The sequence below is a fragment of the Rhineura floridana genome, chromosome 22 (genome assembly GCF_030035675.1).
Source record: "Rhineura floridana isolate rRhiFlo1 chromosome 22, rRhiFlo1.hap2, whole genome shotgun sequence".
Classification (NCBI taxonomy): Eukaryota; Metazoa; Chordata; class Lepidosauria; order Squamata; family Rhineuridae; genus Rhineura; species Rhineura floridana.
In genome coordinates this window covers 9,309,213-9,316,471 of record NC_084501.1, presented here as the reverse complement: position 1 = coordinate 9,316,471, position 7,259 = coordinate 9,309,213, and the positions used below count along the sequence as shown (strand labels likewise).

The window sequence follows — 7,259 nt, the reverse complement described above, 5'->3', positions numbered from 1 at the left end:
TCTGTAGAATTCAGTGGACGGAGAGCCTTGACATAACATATATGTTATATGAAAGGGGAGCGGCCTATTTAGGAAATGTATGAAATCTCTTCGAAAATAAACCCTTGGATAATGAAAGGGGACCGTAGGTGTGTCACAGGCACATCATAAATGCAGGGTGGGCCAGAAATGCCTGTCTGAAGCTGCGTTAAATTAATTAGCAAGCCCAAATTCATTGGGAAGGGCCTTCAGGCCAGGATAACTGCACACAGTGTCAGGCAACAAGAGAGTGAGTCACAGTCCCGGAGCTGCATAAAAGGTCTTCCCACCTGCGCTTCTCCCAACAGCAACTCTCGCCTTCTCCCAAGCAGTTTGTTCAGGACTTGGTAAGTGAAAGAACCTCTTCTTCGCTCGCTCGCTCGCTCTCTTCCTGGGAACCTAAACCTGCTTCTGCTCAGGGGAGGCTGGTTCAGGAGGGCAAAGGGGCCAGTACCCCACCAGCCTCAGTCTGCCCTCAGCCGGTTCCCCCGGCCTGTCTCCTTATTTACAGGCAGGCGGAAGACAGCTCCGAGTGCCATTGGCTCTGGCTCTGGCTGTGCCTGCTGCTGGGCCACATTCACGCCACCCATTAATTCCACTATTATTCCACTTGAAAAAGTCATGGCTTCCCCCAGAGAATCCTGGGAAATACAGCTTGTGAAGGGTGCTGAGAGTTGCTGGGAGACCCCTCTTCCCCTCACAGAGCAACAATTCCCCGAGTGCCCAGGGAAGAGGGAGGAATTGCTAAACCACTCTGGGAAATGTAGGGCTGTGAAGGGAATCGGGTTGCCCTAACTCTCAGCACCCTTCACAAACTTCCCTTCCCAAGATTCTTTGGGGGAAGCAGCCATGACTGTTTAAAGCGGAATAGGAGTGGAAGGAATGTATTGCGTGGAGCTCCAAGGTCAGTGGGGCGGTGAATCCGCTCCAGGTTTTACTCTGAACTTTCAAGAGCTCTCAGAGGTGCTGGAACCTATTTCTAAAATAGTTTTGGCACCTTGGACACTTCCTTCAAAGTTTGGACTCAAACCCAGAGCGGATTCACTGCCCCACTGACATCAGAGACGCCAATCTCCCTGGAGGGACCACTTCCACTGAGCACCAGTCAGCACTGCTTTTACTTGCTATTAACATTTGGCATTTGGGATCGTTCTTTGGAGAGTTAGATACATTAGATACGGAGTCAAATGAATGGTCCTTCTAGTTCAATAAAGTCTATGCAAGGGATGGGGAACATCTATATCCCTTCAACTGTTGCTGGACCACAACCCCTGTCATCCCTGACCATTGGCCGTGCTGGCTGGGGCTGATGGGCGTTGGAGTCCACCACTCCTGGTCTACACAGACTGCCGATGGCTCTCCAGGATTTCAGGTATCTTCCTGCCCTACCTTGAGTGATCCTGGGACCTTTCGAATGCAACACATTATCAATGATAATGATGATGATGATGATATTTATTACTATATCTAACGAGGTCATGCTGAAACACAGGGGTTGCTTCAGACCACCCAGTGGTCAACATGCATTTCCAAATTTGCACCCCGTTCTTCCTTTCAAAAAGAAGCCCCCAGAGTCCTATTCCTGGGCTCTTGCCGGGAGGAAAGGCGGGATATAAATCTCATAATTAAGAAAGAAATAAAGGTACACAGCTGTGTGGCCTTGTGTCTGTGGAACAGAAGCACGTAAGGGTAGCCGGCTGGCTCAGGCCAGTGGCCCATCTAGCTGTTGAGCCTCGGCTCTCCCTGAAGGAGCAGGGAGGGGAGAGGCATGAGTTTCAGGCGCTTCAGCTGCCACAAGGCGCTGAAGGCCCAGGAGTTCTTGAGTCTGCTCGGGACCTTGGGGGGGCAGTGAGCCTGAACTCCAGCCAGTTCCCACAGGTGGCGAGAGCTCCGAAGAGGAGAGTGCGCCACCTCCAGTTGTTCTCGAGGGGGTGCCCCAGAGATCATGCCAACTCCTCCCTTGCCAAGCAGTTCCCAGGACGCTTCCAGCATGACGCCTCCTCCTGACCTTGAGCCTGCAGCCCAAGAGCAGGTGTTTTCCGATGAGCCATTGGAAACACGCCCCCTTTGGTCTCGCGCCCGCCGCCGCGAGAAACAGACAGGGCAGAGGCAGGACTTGCGAAGGAGTCATAGATTACGATCAAAAACGTTCCCTACTTAAGCTGGCAGCTCACGGATGGGAGTCGCTGAGTCAACTTCCTTTACACACCGCAGAGCATGTCTAGAGTGCAGATAGGGATTTCTAGCAAGTAAGGCAGGTTTCTATATGAAGCGCAATGTCTTTGATGTATCCATTACTTTAATAAAGCAAGATTTAATTGCACCCGCGTCTCCGTCTCGTGGTTCCAGCTCTGGACGAGACACTAGCTCAGCATGCTGTTCTCACTGTTCTCCTGCTTGCCAGGGATCGAACTCAGGGCCTTCTACATGCAAAGCAGGTGCTCTGCCGCTGAGTTACAGCCCTTTCCCTAGAAAACATACAAATTAAAATGTAGAAAACTAAACGAATGAATCCCATAGAACCGCTGCTTTAAAAGAGGTGCCTGTCTGCCTTGCCAGGTCGTTTCCAGGCCCACTTCAAGACGCTCACATTAGTGTTAAACGCCCCGGACAACTTAGGTCCCAAATATCTCACAGACCGCCTCCTGCCCTACAGACCCTCTTGGGTGTTGAGGTCAGCAGAGGGGGCCCTTTTGGTAGTTCCGCCACCCTCAGGAGTTGGGGGGTCAGGAAGGGGGTATTCCAAGTGGCAGCCCCTAAGCTGTGGAACTCCCTGCCCCACCGAGGTGCGCCTGGCAACTTCATTGTACAATGTTCGGCAAATGCTGAAGGTGCATCTTTACCTTTTTACTCTTTACCCGAGAGGTATATTATTAGGACGCACCCTTTTTTCTGTGACGTTGTTTCGGTTGTTCTTGATTGTTTCAAATTATACATTTTGAAATTGTTGTTACCTGCCCTGGGACCTCTGGATGAAGAGCCGGTAATAAATTCTGATAGTGATATTGAATCAATGTGTTTTTCCCCCATCAGCAAAACCCCAATTTCTCATTTCAGACCCAGCTCCATTGCTCCAAGATGTCCCACGGCTACATTCCATCCCTCCAGCACTCCTGCTACATCCCAACTGGAACCTCTTCTTGGGGGCACCCCATTAGCGGCACCAGTGATTTTGGGAGTGACGCAGTGTAATTGCAGTGCCTTGCCATAACCTCTGGGGTCAGCGCTAATGGCGTCAATCTGACTGCACGTCGTGATTACGAGTACGTGCACATCATCCAGCCCCCTGTTGTTGTGATCATCCCAGGACCAAGACTTCCTCCCTCCAGAGGGCCGGTTCGTGGTTTCTAAAGGGAATGTCCGCAGCAGCAACTGACAAATACGATATGGCTTTACAGCAATGAGATCCTTCCTCTCTTCTCTCTGGCATGGGAAATGTCCTACGACTTCCTTCTTCTTTCATTAAAGCTTAGCTTCAGCATCGAACTCTGTGGATTTCTTTAAAGCTTTCCCCTCCCCCATCCCCAAGGGAGGCTGGCCCATTAGGGTAAAAGGGGCACCGCCCCACCAACGTCAGCCTGCTCTCTACTGGCCCTCCCGCTTGTCTGCCTCCTTACTCAACAGCCATTCTATTTTTATTTGTATTCTCCCTTTTCTCCGAAAGGAAACGTACATAGTTCCCACCCCGTCACAACAACCCTCCAAGGTAGGTTGAGCTGAGAGAGACACTTGCACAGGGTCTCCCAGTGAGCTTCTTCACAGAGTGAGGATTTGAACTTGGGTCTTCCAGGCTCCAGCCCAACACACTGTGTATCTATATCTATATATCTATGGTCTATATCACACTTTATAAACAAATAAACACTGTAGATAAATAAGTACATCACAATAGCTCTCAGTGTTATGATGCCATTGCCCATGTATTTATTTATCCCCCCTTTCCAATTAGATAGGTATCAAAGGGCACTTCACTCAAGCTTGCTCTGGATCCCTTTTGGGATCCAGTTAAACTCTAAACAATATATATGCTGCTGTGATTAACAAAAGACGGATTTTATTTATGCAGCAAAATATTTTGGCAGTGGTAGAGCTTTGAATAGAGGCTGGGTACACACCATACTCTGAGTGCATGAAAGCATGTTATTTCCCCCCAAAGAGTCCTGGGAACGGCACTTTATCCCTCACAGAGCTATCATTTCAAGCACCCTCCTCAACAACCCTCCTTTTCTTTGCTAAAACTCAGTCTGAAAGTTGAGAACCATGATCAGGTTTGGTTGTCTTTAGCCTTTCTTCTCCTCGATGTGGTGAAACCCTAAAATTAAACTGAAACGCCCAGAGATGAAGCTCTCTGAGTTGTTCATGATACAAGCCCTATTGATTGGCTGTTGCTCTGGTTTTAATGTTAGAGGCGAGACACGCACAATTGAAGGAGGCAGGCGGGGGAAAAACACTTAGATCTTTATGGTCACCCTGGTCCGATTGACGCCTGTCTGCTGTGAGAGTCCTTAAAGCTGAAGCTATTATATAAGGAACTCAGACTTATTTACGCCTGTGGCAGGTTCAGTTTCTACCCGTTGCTGAAGAAACAAGAAGGGAGAGTGCTCTCTGTACTCAGGTCCTGCTTACGGGCTTCCCATGGGCAACTGGTTGGCCACTCTGAGAGCAGGATGCATTACTAGATGGGCCATTGGCCTGATCCAGCAGATTCTTCTTAGGCTCTGATGTTCATAAGTCACAGCTTTGATGAGAACCCCGTGCCAGACTTCCAAATAATAGCAGGTTGCCTGCTAATCTGTGTTCCACCAATGCTACCACATTGCAATTTAAGAATACATCATAAGAACATAAGAACATAAGAAGAGCCTGCTGGATCAGGCCAGTGGCCCATCTAGTCCAGCATCCTGTTCTCACAGTGGCCAACCACGTGCCTGGGGGAAGCCCGCAAGCAGGACCCGAGTGCAAGAACACTCTCCCCTCCTGAGTCTTCCGGCAACTGGTTTTCAGAAGCATGCTGCCTCTGACTAGGGTGGCAGGGCACAGCCATCATGGCTAGTAGCCATTGATAGCCCTGTCCTCCATGAATTTGTCTAATCTTCTTTTAAAGCCGTCCAAGCTGGTGGCCATTACTGCATCTTGTGGGAGCAAATTCCGTAGTTTAACTATGCGCTGAGTAAAGAAGTACTTCCTTTTGTCTGTCCTGAATCTTCCAACATTCAGCTTCTTTGAATGTCCACGAGTTCTAGTATTATGAGAGAGGGAGAAGAACTTTTCTCTATCCACTTTCTCAATGCCATGCATAATTTTATACACTTCTATCATGTCTCCTCTGACCCGCCTTTTCTCTAAACTAAAAAGCCCCAAATGCTGCAACCTTTCCTCGTAAGGGAGTCGCTCCATCCCCTTGATCATTCTGGTTGCCCTCTTCTGAACCTTTTCCAACTCTATAATATCCTTTTTGAGATGAGGCGACCAGAACTGTACACAGTATTCCAAATGCGGCCGCACCATAGATTTATACAATGGCATTATGATATCGGCTGTTTTATTTTCAATACCTTTCCTAATTATCGCTAGCATGGAATTTGCCTTTTTCACAGCTGCCACACACTGGGTCGACATTTTCATTGTGCTGTCCACTACAACCCCGAGGTCTCTCTCCTGGTCGGTCACCGCCAGTTCAGACCCCATGAGCGTATATGTGAAATTAAGATTTTTTGCTCCAATATGCGTAATTTTACACTTGTTTATATTGAATTGCATTTGCCATTTTTCCGCCCATTCACTCAGTTTGGAGAGATCTTTTTCGAGCTCTTCACAATCCCTTTTTGTTTTAACAACCCTGAACAATTTAGTGTCGTCAGCAAACTTGGCCACTTCACTGCTCACTCCTAATTCTAGGTCATTAATGAACAAGTTGAAAAGTACAGGTCCCAATACCGATCCTTGAGGGACTCCACTTTCTACAGCCTTCCATTGGGAGAACTGTCCGTTGATTCCTACTCTCTGCTTTCTGCTTCTTAACCAATTTCTTATCCACAAGAGGACCTCTCCTCTTATTCCATGACTGCTAAGCTTCCTCAGAAGCCTTTGGTGAGGTACCTTGTCAAACGCTTTTTGAAAGTCTAAGTACACTATGTCCACTGGATCACCTGTATCTATATGCTTGTTGACACTCTCAAAGAATTCTAATAGGTTACTGAGACAGGACTTTCCCTTGCAGAAGCCATGCTGGCTCTGCTTCAGCAAGGCTTGTTCTTCTATGTGCTTAGTTAATCTAGCTTTAATGATACTTTCTACCAGTTTTCCAGGGACAGAAGTTAAGCTAACTGGCCTGTAATTTCCGGGATCCCCTCTGGATCCCTTTTTGAAGATTGGCGTTACATTTGCCACTTTCCAGTCCTCAGGCACGGAGGAGGACCCAAGGGACAAGTTACATATTTTAGTTAGCAGATCAGCAATTTCACATTTGAGTTCTTTCAGAACTCTCGAGTGAATGCCATCCGGCCCCGGTGATTTGTCAGTGTTTATATTGTCCATTAAGGTTAGAACTTCCTCTCTCGTTACCACTATTTGTCTCAGTTCCTCAGAATCCCTTCCTGCAAATGTTAGTTCAGGTTCAGGGAGCTGCCCTATATCTTCCACTGTGAAGACAGATGCAAAGGATTCATTTAGCTTCTCTGCAATCTCCTTATCATTCTTTAGTACACCTTTGACTCCCTTATCATCCAAGGGTCCAATCGTCTCCCTAGATGGTCTCCTGCTTTGAATGTATTTATAGAATTTTTTGTTCTTGGTTTTTATGTTCTTAGCAATGTGCTCCTCAAATTCTTTTTTAGCATCCCTTATTGTCTTCTTGCATTTCTTTTGCCATAGTTTGTGTTCTTTTTTATTTTCTTCATTCGGACAAGACTTCCATTTTCTGAAGGAAGACTTTTTGCCTCTAAGAGCTTCCTTGACTTTGCTCGTTAACCATGCTGGCATCTTCTTGGCCCTGGCGGTACCTTTTCTGATCTGCGGTATGCACTCCAGTTGAGCTTCTAATATAGTGTTTTTAAACAACTTCCAAGCATTTTCGAGTGATGTGACCCTCTGGACTTTGTTTTTCAGCTTTCTTTTTACCAATCCCCTCATTTTTGTGAAGTTTCCTATTTTGAAGTCAAATGTGACCGTGTGTATGTTTAATTTAATAGCACTGTGGTCACTGCTCCCAATCGGTTCAACAACACTTACATCTCGCACCA

The 7,259-nt window shown here is 47.3% G+C and overlaps 1 long non-coding RNA gene across 1 annotated transcript; it reads left to right on the top strand.

Moving 5' to 3' along the window:
• The first annotated feature begins 285 nt into the window (after positions 1 to 285).
• Positions 286 to 3,504, top strand: LOC133374886 (uncharacterized). Its single transcript, XR_009760009.1, has 2 exons — positions 286 to 365; positions 3,076 to 3,504. It is a non-coding gene; the product is annotated as an uncharacterized LOC133374886 (long non-coding RNA).
• The last annotated feature ends 3,755 nt before the right edge of the window (positions 3,505 to 7,259 follow it).